The 17504-nt window shown below is 51.1% G+C and overlaps 1 protein-coding gene across 5 annotated transcripts in view; it reads right to left on the reverse strand.

Annotated features, from left to right (window-relative positions):
- LOC106853776 (gamma-aminobutyric acid type A receptor subunit alpha3) overlaps positions 1-17504 on the reverse strand; it is a 96881-nt gene that overhangs the window by 65833 nt on the left and 13544 nt on the right. Inside the window, exon 1 of one of the 5 annotated variants that reach the window (XM_088173331.1) lies at positions 7300-7643. The exons of 1 other annotated variant lie outside the window; for it this stretch is intronic. The gene's annotated coding sequence lies outside the window, so the exon portion shown is untranslated. Of the gene's footprint in view, positions 1-5799; positions 6042-6860; positions 6893-7113; positions 7133-7299; positions 7644-17504 lie in introns of those variants that run through there. 3 more of the 5 variants (XM_088173333.1, XM_088173330.1, XM_088173332.1) reach the window with 3 other exon arrangements.

The raw sequence follows: 17504 nt of genomic DNA on the forward strand, positions 1-17504 counted from the left end.
AGTAAACATTTTGCTAGTCAAATATCAGTTTGTTCACACTGAGAAGATCCCCAAAATGGGGACTTGCTGTGGCTGCACTTAGGGACTCAGGAAGGACAACACAGCATGGAAAACAGCTTGGGACTGTTTCCTACCACTTTCCTTTGGTTCATGCATTGCATTTTTCTCGGGAAGCTGGATAGAAGAGGCTGCAGGGCATTTCCCTCATTCTGTGGCTACTTCACACTTGGAGATGGATTGAGAAGCAGAGCCAATCCTGCTCATCATCACCCTGCTGCCAAACAGGAAACGTGTTGGAAAGTACAAGGAAGCTTTTGCAGAGGAGATTTCACCATTCAGACAGTTTAGGGGATTATCCAAAGCTCCCTATAGCCAGATCCTAGTGTTGTTCCCGTGGCACATCAGCTCTCAGCATCACTTCTCCCCTTTCCTGGGGCCCTTGACAGCCCACCACAGGCACACACAAGAACCCAACTGGTGCAAGTGCTTCAGAAGTGATGCCTTAGGTTTTAGCTTTTATATTTTTCAGAATCTCTGCTGCTTAGTGTGTAACTCTGAAATCTCATATTAGGTGTTAGTAAGTTCTCTTCACAGGATAGTTGGACAAAACAATTCCTTTCTAGCTAGAGAATCAAGGACAACTGGTACCAAAAAGCAGAAACAACAGCAAGGGAAAGGGGGCAAGCCAGGGGGCTGAGACTTCATAGCCGGGGGCTGTGGTTGGATAATTAACCCCAATGTGGAGATGAACCAAAACTTATAAAAGTGTAAAAACTTGTGACCAGGATCCATGTTGGATTTAATTTGGGTGTAGCCCCAGCCAGGCTCTTACACTACCCAAGGTGTATCCTTTCAATAAATACCTATTTTATCCCTTTTGCTCTGTTTAGTCTCTGTTCCAGGTCAGCCTTTCCAGGCAACAAAAGCCCAACAGCTACTGGCCACACAGCCTCCCTAATAAAATCAGTTTGTAAAATATCTCTCGAGGTTTCAACAGCCCAGTAACTGAGCTCCTCAGATTTTAGCACACGAGAGTAGCTCTTGGAGAGGATGCTGATGGCAGAGCAGGCGAATGAGTCCCTCGGTGCACAGGGAAGGGATGGGAGCACCCACGAGAGTGCCTCAGGAAAAGCAGCACTGGAGCTGCTCCAGCCCGTGCTGGGGCTGTCCTCGTGCAAGGCTATTCAGCTGTCACTTCCCACTCAGGAAAGCTCTGAATCAGCCAACGCCTTGATCTGAATACCTGCAGAGATCCCTGATCCTCGGAAAGGGGATGGAGGATGCAGGCAACGTGCATTTAACTGCATGTAACCAAGCGAGGGTTTAGGAATGTTAATTGGTTGTTAACAGCCTCAAAGATGAAAAAAACACCCCAAATCTCTCACTAGGACTTGCTGAAGGGAAAACTGTACAGTGTCCATGAAGAAAAAAGTTCAGAATGCCAAAATTTTCAAGCTCAGAAAATAATGGTACAACTCTTTAGACTGACCCCCCTCTTCCATAGAAGTTTAAGAACATCTCCCCAGAGCTTCTGGTTCTCCTCTGTGTCTGTGCAAGATGGAGTCTGGAGGGATGGTGTGTGCTCAGAGCAGCCCTGCACTTCTTCCTTCCTCCATCTGTCCATTGCTCACTCCTTAATGGCACGCTTAGCAAATGCACTCAGCACTAATTGTGCAGTTGCTGGTACCCTCCACAGCTGAATCCAATGCAGATTTTCCAAGGAGCCCTGCTGACAGTCTGCAGCTGGAATCCAGCGATACTTCTAGTTCACAACACGTGGAATTTGTCAGGTGTCTTTATAACCACACACCTAGGGGCTTCACAAGCATTCTCACTCCTCTCCAAGACAATCTGTCCAATCTGCAGAGTGCCATAGCACAATGACACTCCAGGGAAATACAGTCTTCCTGTTGGATGTGCTGTGAACAAGAAATTGGAAAACCAACCTTCCTTCCTTCCTTCCTTCCTTCCTTCCTTCCTTCCTTCCTTCCTTCCTTCCTTCCTTCCTTCCTTCCTTCCTTCCTTCCTTCCTTCCTTCCTTCCTTCCTTCCTTCCTTCCTTCCTTCCTTCCTTCCTTCCTTCCTTCCTTCCTTCCTTCCTTCCTTCCTTCCTTCCTTCCTTCCTTCCTTCCTTCCTTTTCCCACTGAAGAGAGTCTGGAAACCAAAAAAAGTACTGGAATGCTGGAAATTCCAAATCAGCAAGGTACCCTAGTAACTATGCCAACATTGGGTATCTCCTGACTTGGCACACTGAGCCTGATCTTCCCAGAAATCCTTATTCTAGAAACCATTAAATATTCCGAAGTGCCTTCCTAGAAAAGAGTGATTAGCACAGACTTACTGCTGACAAGGGAGAGACACAGAACTCTGGAGGTGAAGACTGGAAGGGAAAGTTTGCAAAAACACCTGAGAGAACGGCCAGAGAGGGGAATACTGTAAGCACCAGAAAAGAAATGAAGGCAGAAGAGGTCCATAAACCCACCTGAGCACGTTTGTGAGAGTCACATGAGTATCTCACTGAATTACTGCCTCCTGGGAGGATGCACAGCCAGGGGAACCATCAGATTCACTCAGCAATAGTCTCACCATGCAGATAGCATTCAGAAGCAGCCCAAAGGACAAATCTGCCCCAGCACTGCAACCAGAGATGCTGTCCACCTGTGGTGTCGTTGGATCAGCATCCCCACATGCTATGCATGGACACCAGGGGCATCAGCTGGAGGGGTGCAGAGCACTGACAGCTCCCACTCAGCCCCCAGGACCTGCAGCAGCTGCACATCTTTTGTCAAGTCAGGTACCTCAGGGAGGGCTGCGCAGTGAGGAGCTGATGCTGGGAGCCAGATGGAAATCAGACTGGGAAGAAGAGGCAGCCTCAGCCCAAAAGCCCAGATCAAAGCACTTCTGTGCAGGAAGAAGAGGGTGATCCAGACCCTGGTGGTGTCAAGCACCATCTGCCCACCTGCACGGCAGCACAGCCAAGCACAGCACTGTGACCTCACAACACCTGCATATTTACCCCCAAATTCTGCAGCACCTGCACAGCACAAGAAGCTCATTAAAACCCTTCCACATTGCACTGGAGCCTCTCCAAAACAGGTCCCAGGCAACAAGAGAGGTCCTTCAAGACCCATCAAGGATTGCAGAATCATCCAGCCTTCACGGGCTGGGCTCTGTCCAGCTGTCTCTGACCCTCTGTGAGCACACCAGGCTTCTGGTGACCACTGCTGTGCCTCTTTAATGCTTCCTTGAGCAAAGCTCCAAGCTCTCTCCGCAGAGACAGCAGCCAGCAAGTGCTCAGTGCAGCAGCAATAAACACAGACGAGGCACACGCTGCCCTGTGTCCCTGCTGGGGAGGGTTTTCTTCAGTTCTCAATCACTCCAGCCGAAAAAGGAGGGACCCCTGGAACAAAAAGAGCTCTTCATTTGAGGGCAGGGGCAGCAATGAGCAGCCAGAGTTCATCTGGAAGGCCAGAAATGGCTGAGTGAGACGCTGTGGTGTTTCACCAGACCCCTGTCTCACATCCCCTCGCTTCCCAGGTTGTTTGCATCCCTTTGTTCTGAAATGAGCTCGCTGGGACGGCCGTGTGCGCTGCACAGTGCAGGCACAGACACCCAGTTCAGCAGCCCAGCCCTGCCAGCTCCGAGCTCTCCCTGCACCAGCCAGCACAGGGCCAGGCTGCCTTTGGGAGCCTGGATCCAGCCCCGTGCTCTGCTTCCATCACCTGAGGTCGCCCGGATTTCTCCAGCTTGCCTCTAGTTCAGCGCTGGCTGGTGCTGTACAGACGCTGCTGAAGGCCAGAAGCTGCTACAGTGTTTTAAAGAAATCAGAGACCAAGAAACAGGCAGCAGCACCTCCATCCACCTGAATCCAACTTGCTATTTGCCACCTACTTAGAGAAACAGCCCTGGCTCGCAGCGAGGCAGAGGAACCACACAGTCCTCGACTCCTGAGCACGGAAATGTTTGTGCTCACCTAGCCAAGAGGCACACGCTGGCTCGTCCCTGCAAACACACAGGCACTGCACAAGCCATAAACAACCTTCCCGTGAATCTGCCACACACACAAGGTACGAGGCACACGTGATGGTTATCGAATGTGTTGGCTGCAGCTCTGCAAGGGACGCCAGCAGAAGACACTTGGAAAGCAGAGGCACCAAGCAAAGAAATTAAACGTTTAGATCAACATGTAAACCTTGGGAGCAAGCCTTAAAGTGGATTTCTTTGGTAAGTTGTTCTGCTGGTAACGAAGAAATAAGGTCTGTGCCCAACTCCCAAACCAGCTTTAATTTTCCAAAATGAGAACCAGCTTGACAGTTTTTCCTCATCAAAACAAAATTAATCCAAGTATTGCATCTCTCTACTCAAAAACACATCCAGAGGGACTGTAGAGTGATTCACACCCACAACTGCTATGGGAAACCGTTTGCACTCATAGTGTAACAAGCCAACACTGATTCACCCACATAATTACAGGCAGACACTGATTCACAGCTACTGCAACTGCAGACAGACTGACTCACAATCAAAGCAACTGCAGACAGACTCAGGCTCACAATCACAACTGGAAATACAACCGTGCTGACAATATCCACGATTCCGTGTGTCTGCAATTCCATGTACACACCAACCTCTGGAAAACTGGCCAGCAGTGCAAACACTGTGCACCAAACCCCGGGGTTTTTGCTGGCACTTTTAACCTTCACCCCAGAGCCATCTTTCCCTTGCTGATGGAACAATCTCCACACCTCAGAAGCCATCCCTGCCCTGGCAGTGCCTGCAGGAGCCCAGCACGAGTGTCAGAGCCTGGCCCCAGGAGCAGATTGAGACACACAGTGCACTCAGGCATGGGGAGTGTAGATGGTGCAAGGCATCCCTGTACATCCCCTCTGATCCACACACGGCTGCGCTGACTCCGTGATTCCAGAATATGAGTAAATGCAAGCCAAGTATAATACATTTAGCCCATGGGCAGAGGAGATGGCAAAAGACTCACCACTGGGCAAAAGCCTGAAAAGCTGGATTATTTACTACACTCTCTGGCTGGGTATGTAATTATGTCAGTGTTCAGCCTGGGTATTGTGCTACTTTTTGTAAACAGTTGGCAGGAATACTCTGACTGAGATGAGGGGCTGGCCTCTGTCTCCAGTGTTGAGAGAGGCAGGCTGAAGAGGACATGGTCTACTCAGACAAAAAGAAACTGAGGTGAAAGAACACATTAAGCAGGAAAAGGCGAAGGAGAAGCTGAGTGAAGTGGGACAGGTGGCAGTCTACAGACAAAGGGAGAGGAAAGGAGAAAGAACAGAAGGAGAAAAGCTCCACGATGCAGACTTGTGATAAGAAGCTCCAAAGCGAGGAAAAGCAGCAGTCCCCCCGTGCCGAGGGTGTCTGGCAGCAGTGCAGACAATGCATCTGTGCCTCTCCACACACCGGGACTGGCTGCACACAGAGAGCCAGGAGGAGATTCCAGGGGAAAGGACACAGCAGCCTCCAGGAGAGCCAGGAGGAGATTCCAGGGGAAAGGACACAGCAGCCTCCAGGCGGGCGTGTGCCGAGGCCCCAGGTGCAGCTGCAATCCCTCCCTCCAGCTGCTCGGAGCTCTCTCGGAAAGGAGCAGCAGGGTCAGGCTCCAGCATTGCTGCCTCTGTGCACTGCGGGGCACCCGGGCACCACGGGCACAGGCTGAAGGACAGGCTGGCCAAACTCCACCGAAACAGCATCACCTCAAAACCCCTCAAAATCCCGCATCCTCCAGGGTAAGGGAAAAGTTAAGAGACAGACTACATAAAGGAGAAGACTTGCCTGAACCACAAATAGCATCTTCTAGTTGTGGGCTGGTCCTGCCTCAGCACCTGCTGGTTTCCTTCTTTGCTCTCCCCAGAAGGGCACTAAGGGGATGGTGAGGTGAAGGAGCAAACCTGCTCTGCTGTTGCCATCAGGACAACCCGGGTGAGCAGCCACTGGGAGCTGCTCCTGCCAGCCCACAGCAGCGGGAATCTCACCAGAGGGTCCTGGTTCTCTGCTTCTGTCTGGGGACGCTGCTGCATTTGCAGCCAGTCAGTGGCAGATTCGAGGGAGACACTATAGATGCAATTGGCCAGGGAAATGAACTATTTGTTCAATTGTACTTCTCTTGTCCAGGCGAGAACCATTCTGGCAGAAGGCAGAGCGAGGAACAATGGATAAGTGTTGCAGTGGGGACTCTGCCACTTAATTGCTTTAGGCTATTCCTTTTTAATGATCCATATCTCAGTCCTAGTAACTCTGGGAGAAGGAGAAAAGACCTAGACCTCTTTTCCCCTGTCCCCTCATACCAGCCTCAGAAACCGCAGCCCCCACAACTCCTTTCCCTCCCCAGCCCAACACAACATCTGTGCCCATTAGGCCTGGCAGCAGGATTCCGGGGGAAATTTGACTTTGCTTTACTACACCCTTCTCCTCGCTCAGCCCTTCCCCTGCATTGCCGGTCCGGCTCCAGCCCGTGGGGGGCTCAGGATTGTCCTCCTCCTGGCATTTCTGCCCGCAGTCGCTCTCCCCGTGGTCCAGCCGGCGGTGCCAGGCGGGCGGGCTGGATGCCGGGCGGGGAGCACCGGGGCACGGCTGCGCTCCGGACCGACACGCGCGGGAGTTGCCGCGGGATCAGGGATGCTCCGAACCCGCCCGGCCGAACCCCCGCTTCCCTCATCCCTCCGCCTATTGTCCGCCGAGCCCCAGACAATACCCAGGGACCAGCGCAGCCCTCGGCAGCCCCATCCCATCCCCTGCCCTGCTCCGCGCTGCTCCCCGCCTCCTCCTCCGCCGGGGATGCTCGGGGAGCCCCGGGGGAGTGGGGACGCGCCCGCCGCCCACCCGCCCGCACTCACCGGCTGCCCCGGCGGGGGCTCGGGGGCTCGGGGGGCGGCCGGAGCCCGCTGGGCTCCGCAGCGCTGCGCTGGGCTCCGCGCCCCAGCCCGCCGTGCCGCCCGGCCGGGGCTGCCAGTGCCGCCTGCGCGCTGCTCCGGCCGCGGCGAGCGAGGCAGACAGCGAAGGAGGGAGGGGAGCAGCATCCCCCCGCCTTCCTCCTCCTCCTCCTCCTCCTCCTCCTTCTCCCCGCGCCCCGGAGGAGGGTTTACCCACCCGCTTTGTGCCGAGCCGCCCGCCCCGCGGCGTAGGCAGCGGGGATGGGTCGCCGTCGCTGCCCCGGTTTGGGGCCACCTCCCCGAGCGATGGATGCTCCGGGGTCCTCCGCCCAGCCCCGGCCTCAGAGCACCGCCATCCTTTCGGCGCCGGAGGATGAGCAGAGCGGGGCTGGCTGCTCCCTACCTGTTGAAGGGGGGAGCTCCTGGAGGCGCTGATGCTCCTGCGAGGAGGTGGGCAGCACCCCAAGCTGCCTCCACGCTGCCAGGCCTGGCCGAATCCCGGGGCAGGGAAGTTTGGCCCACAACTTGGGGTTGCCGAGGCTTCTATCGCAATAAAACGATAGGCAGAGGGGAACGAACGCGGGGAAGGGGAGAGGAGGAAAAGAGGTTAAAATGCAGCAAGGAGTAGGCAGCGGAGGCAGGGGCAGAAGCGGTGTGGAATCGCAGGGATCCCAGAGGAAGGGCTGGCCAGAGCTGGCTGGGCTCGGGGAGGTTTCGCAGAGCCACACGGCAGCGAAGCTGGGAAGGCGAAAGCTGACAGTGAGGCACACTCAAAATATATTGTCCCTGCAGAGCTCTCCCTGCTCAGCCGCAGTTGACTCCGAGGTACAGAACCAGCCCTCCATCACTGAGGGTGCGGGGTGAGCATCACTGCAGGCACTGCTGACCCCCCCGGATCTCCTCCATAAAATACTCCTGGTTTTGAATACTTAAAGTAACACGGAAACATACTTCAGGACAAGGGCCCTCAAGGCATGGGTGATTAAATCCAATTTAACTGTCAGTTCTCTGCATTGAGGTATTAGAAAATGACCCAGTTCTTGCTTCCAGGAGAAAGTTAGGGGCAATCACGGTTCTACGTCATCCCTGCAGACCACAGCCATTCTGACTTTGGTGAGATAGGAGTATTTATCATGGCATTCCTGGACAGTAGGAAGAGAACCTCATATCTCTTTCAAAGCCAAATTTCATCTCCCTGTGGTCTGAGGATTGTCTTTACTAACCCATGTATCCCAGAGTATCTGTAAGCAGCAGGTTAAATGCCAGCAGAGTTCTGCTTTTCTCTGCTGGGCAGCATCCACAGGCAAGACCTGAGGACCTCACAAGATCTGAAGGCCAACATCTCGAAGAAAAAATGGTCACTGCCCCCACAATCAAATCTGCCATGTTTTAGACCAGATCAGGAAGCATCTTTAGTGTTACTGCAGCACTTGGCTCACTTACAGGAGCTCTGAACCACCACAAACCCTAATCAAGATAAGTTTCTCCAGTCCTCAACATTACATCCAACCCCAGACAATGGAGATTAAATACTCACAGGACAATTTTGCAGTAGCAGAAAGACCTTCAAGTTTTTCTTTTCTGTCCTCTGCAAAATATTTTGCCTGAGCAGCAGAGACCTTACTTTACAGATCTCGTGTGGACAGCCAACATTTTAATTGTCCTTAGACTGTTCACACATGAATGACAGCACCCAGTACATGGTGTAGGGCTGTTGCCATTTTAAAAAACTCTGTTTCTGCATTGAATTCCTCCTGCCATAATAAAGCATCACTCAAGAAGACAGCTGTGTGTGCATGCCAGCAGAGAAGCTTTTTGCTGGTCTCCAAAACTAGGACAAATCATAGGATCATAGGAAAACTCTTATTGGAAGAGATTTCAGGACATCAGCAGCTAATCCAGTGTCCTACTCAGGGCATGGTCAGCTAAGGAAGAGCCGTGTGAGCAACACAGTATGGCCATAGTTCTTCACACAGAGTTCCTGCTTACATCCACGTTTCCTTCAAGCCACCTCTTTTGTTCCTCATTTATATGCTTGTGAACAAAAGAGTGTTGGCAAGGGAACAGGGAAGAGCCCAGAGGGAGTCCCAAGGCACAGCCATTCCCTTAGCTAAAAGCCCCAAGGATCTGGCCCACTGGCAGGTGTGCTTCACTGGAGAATACACCAGGATGGCCAGACCCAGACAGGGGACCTGGCCTGCTCAAGGACATCGAGAGCCTTGAGGCTGAAAGCAGAAATCATCCTAATACTTGTTCTTCCTCTTTTCCAAACTGATTCAGCTGCTGGCATGAGCTGCCTTGGATATGAGAAGAGGCATGAAACAGAATCAGTGAGATAGGCATATCCGGAGACAGAAGTGACTCAGGATTTTAAATGGCTTGTATTGAAGAACATTCCAAGATTTACACATTTAAGTACTGCTAACAGTCAGAGGCAGTGAAAAGCATGCTTCTCTTTGAGGCCTGTTCTTCCACAAGCAACAGGCACACACACTTCCCCAGGAGCAACATCTCTCACTCTGCCCTAAGATGCCTTCACCAAATGCTGCCTCCCCTGCTCAGAGGTCTCTGACACTGCCAGCAGCCTGAACAAGTCTTGGGCATAAGGCCCTTTATTGGAAGGGCTTTCCCAAGAATCTAAAAATCAAGTTGGATCACTCCCCTCGTAGCCACAGCACAGGCCAGGTTCTTACAAAGGTGGGGAAGGGACCAATTGGAGTCAGAGAGAAAAGAAAGCACCAGATGAACAATGAGGTGCTAAGAACAGAGCACCTAAGAAAGAGGCACTTCCCAAACTAGGAGGTCTGTGGATAGCACTTTGTAACCCTTTCTGCCCTTCCAGATGTGCTGATCCACACCATAATCAGTTCTTGCAAATCCTTGGCAGAGCACCTGGGCACCACAGCAAGGTTTGCTTCCAGCTGCCAAACCATTAATCAAAATATCCACCAGTCAAAGCCCTCCTGGAGTAGAGAGGCTGTGCCAGAGATGCCAAAAATCTTCATGCCCCTCATGATTTTCTCACCCCACCTGTTAGCCTTGCAGAGACATCAAGGGAGGCTGTGGAAATCTTCCTTTATCCCAGCCAGTGCAGAAAACCAGCTGACCCATAAGGGAAGTGAGTGCTCCCACCATCTGGACAGTGCATGATGATGGAATTAAAGACATCAGGGCTATCCAGCAGTAGCACAGGAGGAGTTTGGACAACAGGGGATGCTGTCAGGATGGAAGGAAAAGGCTTTGGCCAGGGAAGCAGGCATTAGGTAGCTTAAGAAGTCCAATTTTAGACAACCTTTTCTCTGGGGGTATGGGTAGTGTTATCAATACCTAGTTGTAATTGCTTTGATCTCTGCTCTATTCAGAAGTAAAGGTAACCCTTCATTAAGACTATCAGCCCCTGTGGATACATTCATCAATTTAAGAGACATAAAAACATCTTGTGAAACCTGTAAGCAATTATCTTTTAATGCATCTCTCCATCGTAAGGCTTTTAATTTCTTTTTTAAACTATCTAACCTCTCCATTTCTGCCTTTACCTGCTGGAACATCTCGTTGAACTCTGGCACAGTCCAGGAGCTCCTGGCTTTGAGCAAAACCTTTCTTATGGTGATCAAGGTTAAAATGTGGCTGTCACTATATTATTGAAGAGTAATCTCTTACAATGGAAGTTCAGTAGCCTGGGAATACCTTGCTAATAATTAGCAAAGCGTTTCCCTCCCATCAACCTGCTCAACAAGCCAGAATAAAAGTCTGCTTGCTTTCAGGTCCATGCTGCAATGCCCTTGAACAGAATGGAATTGCAGATTTGAGCCCTTCAACAGCAAAGCAGGAGGGTCCACTCTGAAGGTGCAGGCTGGAGCAAGAGCTTAGGGATGTGCAGCAAACCTCCAGGACACACAGCTCTTGGGGGCAAGTCCAGGCCGTTCTTCCCACCCAAAGCCAGCATCCAAGGAAGCTGGCTGCAGTTCTGTCGCAGGGAAGGGCTGAGCCAGGGCACAGCTGACCTTCCCCAGCACTGAAAGGCAGCAGGGCAGCGTGCTGGGAGGGACGCGCCCCAGTAACACCTCCCACAGGGGCACTGGGAGGCACAGAGCCGCTCCAAGGATCAGAGATCATCACACGGGGAGGGCACTGCAGTTACAAATGTCCTGTTCGGGCACTCGCCTTGGCATGGAGCAGCTGGCACGTGGAGAAAACAGGACCCAGTGCTGGGCACAGCCGAGTTCTTTGTGCCAGTCCTGTGTGAGGGGTTCCCTGCAAGCTGACATCCACTTTGGAGCCCTCTCCTGCTGCCAGGGGAAGCAGCCAGCCTGCAGACAGGCGGCCAGAACAAAGATGTTCCTTTCCCTGGAAGCTGCTGGTCACTCACCGCCAAGGAGCACCCAAAGAGCTGGGACAGGAAAGCTCTTTTCTCCCATTCCCTTCCACTCTGAAAGCACTCAGGGACAGCTCGACAGCCTTATAGACCAAACTCTTGTCCTGCTCTCCTGGTGTCACCTTCTCTCTCTCTCTCCATCCCCACGTGGCAGCTGCCCCTTCTCCCCACCCGCCTGCTCTTTGCAACCGGAGCAGCGTCAGAGCCGGCTGCTGCCGGTGCTTTATTAGCCCATCTCCATGGCAACTCGCCTCCAGCTCCACTCGGAGAGACCCCCGGCTCCTCTCTGCCATAAATCTGCCACCCTCTTTCATCCCCGGTCGGACTCGGGGTCACGGCTCGCCCCGGATGCCACTGTCCCAGCCTCCAGCTGGGGCTGCTGTTTGCCATCTGTAGCACCACGTTTTCACCCCTCAAGCAAAGTCTAATATCCATCCAAAGAGGCAGCATCCGCAAGCTGGAGGTTTGGAGCCACCCATACGAACCAGCACGGAGCTGGAGCTCTGCTGCCCTTGGGCAGAGTGCAGGGACACCCCCCAAAACAGCACTGGGCTGAGGGAGAAAGGGACAATCTCCTTCCCCTTGGGAAGGCAACTGCTGCCCTCCATGACCATGGTGAAGCCCTCAAAGCTTGCCCTGAGGGGACAAAAGCCACTAAAATGCTCAAGAAATGTGTTAGCCCAGCACAGCTCAAAGCAGGTGACTACAATCTGTTGGTCCCCACAAGAACAGACTTCCCCCACACATCTTCTCCTCATGGGAAGGGGCTACATGCTCCTTTCACCCTCTCAAACACACAGCAAAACCTGTTCTTTCTTCCCCCATCTAAACTTCAGAAAATGGAGAGAGCTTTTGCTTTGCATCCCACGTGTTATGCAGATTGTCACTCCATCCATAAATTCCAAGCACCTGATAGTGCTGGGACTAAATCCTGGCAAGACAAATACGAAAGTGGCTCTTGCCACCAGAAGTTCAGGCAACTGAAGAAGCAGCCTGGCAAAGTAAGCGAGAAAAATTACCATTTTCAGAAGCTGTTGGGACTGTGCTGGTGGGAAGGTGATGGGCTAAGGCACAGCCATCCAGTAGCTAAACTGAGGTCACTCACAATCCACAACCAAACATGCACTAGTGGAAAAGATATTTTATTCCTCTCCTTTCCACATTCCCTGAGAGGAACTGATTGATGTATCTACTGATATATAATCCTGAGGGATGCTTGCAGTGTTTCTACACAAGACCACAATCTTTGTTGCCTTAGATGAGGGTTCCAGTGTATCTGAGGGTTTAACAACAGCTCAGGCATGCCCAAGGAAACCCAGCAATGACCATCAGGATGGCTGTAAATTTTTATTTCACACAGATGCTCAACATGCATACCCAGACAACACCTCACAGAGCTAAAAATCCCTTCCTGTGAGGCACTGCAGAGCTCAAGGGCTGTGTCTAGGCAGATCCTGGTAAAGCAGAGAGCTGGAGTCTTGTTTCTATGACAAAACATGCCATCCAAATCTCCAGAAGCCAGGTCCAACTACACGGAGAAGTACCAGAGCTCTTTTAGCAGGGGGAGCTGTCTCGAAATTCAAAAGCTATGTGCTGGCAGTGGAACAAATTCATAAAAGCTAATGGGCCTGAAAGAGACAGTATTTGTCCTGCAGTCCCTTGGCAAGAGCAAAAATAAACCTGGAGAGAAAGACCTGTTCACATATTCCTTGTTTTCTGTTCTGCAGCTACAACAACAGCATCAGTTCAAAGATCCCCCTGTGGAGTCATAAGGTTTTCGATGCCTCAGCATTTCTATTTCTGATGTTGCACATGCTTGTCAACTCCAAATATTCTTAAACAATTTAGATACCCAACACCTAAATTAAGTGCTTATGAAGGCTGGCTTTTAGTCCCTGTTTGTGCTTGGCTTTTTCTGATCCAGGGTCCTTCCAAGTTTTTCTCTGCACCCACAAAGCTGTGAACTCAATTTTTATTCAGAAGGAATCGAGTGGCGTAGAGCCAAAACCTAGAACTTGAAACAGGGCCAGCTATGAGAAGGTTCACACTAAAAATTGCTGGGGTTGACAATGCCAGCTGAAGCGTTTGGAAAATGCCCTCTGTTCATGTTTCACACAATATGTGACACCGTGTCTTCCCTCCCCTCCATCACAGCCTGATAAACTGAGCTCAGTTTATATCAGCAGCCTTCTGGCATAAAAATGCTATTGAGCTTTGGGTGCAAAAGCCATCAGGAGAATAAATCCCCAAGGAAGAGTGAGCTCTGGTGCACTCAGGACCTACCACATCTGTACTCTGAGCTTATTTCTCTCCAAACAGCCATCTCAGGATCCCCTCCATCAAGCAGCAGAGTCACCCATGCAGTGTGGTTGTGGAAAGAGCCTGTCAGCAGCAGAGCAGAAGATTCCCAAAGACCTCAGCTGAACCTGCTGTTTTAACAAGAGCTCTAAATGTCACCACACTGCCATGGTCCCTGGAAAGATTCAGATGTCATATTTGGTGAAGTTTACAGGGAGCACAGGAATACTGAGGCAATGCCTAACAGCCAGTGGGCTTTATCAGCTCTAATTAACTGAAAAAAACCCAGCAGAGACCCAGGGAATGAGAGCTCTTCATGATATTAAGGTGGCTGCAAGGGCCAGGCCACTCCAAGCCCTGGCTGCTGGAGCCACCCTCATGGAAGCTGAGGCTGACCCAACAGCTCAGTGGTTAATGAAAGGAGGAACTTTTTGATGCCAAGAATGGCTACCTAGACCAGAGTTAAAAGAATAAAGTGGGTATTTATTAAAGGCCTTTAACAGGTACACCTTGGGCAGTGCAAAAGCCTCCAAGGCTACACCCAAGGTGCACGAGTCACGATGGTCAGGAGTTTTTTTGGCAGATATAAGTTTAGTCTGTTTGCATATCAGATGTTAATTGTCCAATTAGAGTTTCAAATAATGAAGTCACATTCCCCCAGTTTGCTTCCCCTCAATTCACTTTTGTTTATACTTTTTGGGGCTTAAGGCTGTGATGGTGACCTTGGCTCTCAGGCCTGGAAGGATTGTTCTGTCTGACCAAACTGTGAAGAGAGCTCACTAACACTCTGTATGGAGTTCAGAGTTATTCACTAATGCAGTACAGGACCTGAAAAATATAAAAACTAAAAACTTAAGGCATCATTCTCAGAAATGGTTTGTGTGGTAGCCTCATTCTGGCAGAAAGGCTCCAAAAAAGATCACTTCAGAGCCCCAAGACTCTCCTGTTATGCCCACAGGTCCTCATGCTGCACCATCTACACAGGGCTGGCTTAGCCATCAGTCCAGCTCCTGGCCTTCTCTAACTTCCCCCACACTGGTGGAGACTCCCACTCTCTGGAACACAATCAGTCACACCATTAGACACCCCAGCACCAGTTTGCTGCCAGAACTGGGCCGGCACCGAGGCAGGCACGAGGCTGTGGGTCCCAGGAACTCCTCCCTGGCACAGCACTTGGAGGATCCAGCTGGAGCTGTGACTACAAATGTACAGCATACATACAAATGTATGTACAAACGATCATCAGCGCTCTCCCAGGGCCTGCCTGCTTCAGGAGGGGGTTTTTGGTGCAAACAGGTCACAGAAAAACAGCCAGGGCAGTTGTGCATTTGGTGGCAGAGCAGAACAGCTCTGCACGGGAGGAAGCACCACGGGGCACGGAGCCAGGCAGATGTTCGGCTTCTCTCAGTGCCTGGCAGTGGGATGTGGAGCCTCTGGAAATGCAGCCTGCCTCAGCCAAGTAGGAAAACACAGACCCAGGGACACTCCAAATGAGAAAAGAGATGCTGTAACTTCCCCCAAAGCAGCAATGCTCACAACAGGCCGAGCTGTGTGATCCAGAACAGCCCTGAAGCTGGTTGAGCTGTATGGTTTCAACTCCACATCCCAAAGCCCCCCAGCATTCAGTACTGGGAAGCTGAAAACAGCCACTTTTCCTATGTCTTCTCCCTCCCCCACCAGCTGAAAACAGTTTGAATAAGACAACATTGGTCAAAAGCTACCAAAGATTCAGGTTCAATGATTCACCTTCACGTGAGGTGCTGGGCTACTCTGGCGACCCCACAGCAGCAGCCAGGAAAAGTTGGGGTCCTGGCTCTGAGTGAGTCCCAGTGCTGACAGAATTCACCTGCAGGGCTGGACGTAGAGAGGCAACGTAGAGAGCACCATGCTGCAGCTTCTGAGCACCAAATTTTGCAGGATTTACCAGCGTTAGCTTTACTTTGTTCCAGCTGATAGGAGGGGAGAGGATAATAATGGTCAGGATCCCTTCAGCTTCCCCTAGTCCAGCCAGCCCCACCATTAGGGAGGAGGACTCCTCCTGTCTGGGAGCCAATGCACACACCACCCTCTTGATTTGTAATTAGTGGAATAAGAATGCTCAGTCAGCTGGGAAATCTGCCTGAGTAAATGACATCCTCAAGTGCTTTCTAATCCGAGGAAGGCAGCCTCTCACTTCACTGAGCTAATGGGCTGCAGTGGGGGGCACCAAAATTTCCCCAGTGGACCCACATGCACCCAGGAACAATTCTTTAGCTAATTCTCCATGCCAGCAGCCCAGCTTGTCTCCTGGGAGTAGCTGCTAGGTCCTGCCAAAAGTTTGTGTCAGTAATCAATCTGCCTCAGCCTCACAGCACTTGCTCCCTCCTCAAGGCATAAACTGTTGGAGGAATGGTCCAGGCAGAGAGGACTCTTGGGTCAGGGAATATGGGAGCTACAGAAAGCCCAGGGGCAGGTTCAAGGGCAGCTGCAGTGCTATTTCTGTGGGACAGGACTGGAAAACTGAAAGAACAAAGGTTATGAGTCAAGGCAGAAGCTGCACACCACCTGGCAAGTCACACACTGGAATATTAACTAAAATAACCCTCTGCCTCATCTCTTTTAAATTCAGGCGCACAGGGGAATCCATCAAGGTAATTTATGGTCTGTAGCTCCTGAAATGCCAATCAAAGGAAGCCCAGAGTAACAAGTGTGTTAAAAGGGACCTCATTGATCACTATCTCCACAAACACGGTCTTAATTCCTTCAATCCCGGTTAATCAGGCTACTTTGTTGCTTTTCTTGCACAAAAGATCGGTGGGAAGCATCAGGCATTAGCTGTGCAACCCCCAGATAGCTTCCCTGGTCTGGAGGAGGCGATGGAGGCGGCGTTTGGGGATGTGGAGCATCTCAAAGGTCCCCAAAGAGCCCCAGACAGAGCCTGTCCACAGGACAGGGGGGTTTTCCCCTCTTCCATAAGTGGAAATGTCTCCGCGTGCAAACCACCAAGATTTTGGTGAAAACCTGACGATTAGCAGATGCAGAGATGATAATTAGGAAGGCAGAGAAGGAAGAAAGAGCTCTGTTGAATTCCAGAAGCCCACAGTCCCGTTCCACAGAGGGAGCAGGCTCATCAGTTCTACCAGGAGCAGCAGAGGGGACCTTGCTCTGTGGATTTGCAAATCTGGATCCATCCAACGTGTCAGGAACTGTTGCAGGGAAAGAACCACCCCAGCAGCTTCTCTTTCCACCCTCTCTTTAACAACACAAGCTGGGTTTCCCTAGGTCTGATGTATTTTTGCTCTTTATTTGCCAAGGAAGCCCCTCTGACCTTTTTGCATGCACTGGTGTGCTGCTGCATTGCTGTGAGCTGTGACATCCTGGCAAGCTGGAAAGGGTTGAGATAGCAGGAGGTAATGCACAGATCAGGACTAGATCTGGTCTTATTAAATATAATAATTACCGATCTGGAAGAGGGAATAAGCAGCACATTAATTAAGTTTGAAGAGGATCTGAAACAGAGGAGCTGCCAACAACAAAATTGAAAAATATTATATAAAGAGGAGGGGGAAAAAAAATCAAGTGGGAAGAAAGCAGAACCTATGAGAAGAAAAGACACTGAAGAGGAGCTGTGGGGGAAGGAGGAGGTTTAGCTCTACTTCACCCCAACAACCACAGAAGCCCTTTGCTTATTTCTACCTTTTTCCACAAAGCAAAGCAGTCCCCAGGCAGAAAAGGCTTTGGCAGACCATTGGAGGAAGAGAAGCCCTCCCATGTTTTTTACTTCAACACTATTAGGAAGGAATGGTGGAAGCTTTGTCCCCAGATGAGAAAGCTTTTACCAAAGGGCCATTTTGTCAGCCTGCAAAGATTCATCCTTTCAGTGAAAAAATCCAAGTTTTTTCCTGCAGGGCATGGCAATAAAGTTCAGCAAGGCAGCCGTGCATTCAGCCCAACAC

This window comes from Sturnus vulgaris, chromosome 14, assembly GCF_052056855.1.
Source record: "Sturnus vulgaris isolate bStuVul1 chromosome 14, bStuVul1.hap1, whole genome shotgun sequence".
NCBI lineage: Eukaryota > Metazoa > Chordata > Aves > Passeriformes > Sturnidae > Sturnus > Sturnus vulgaris.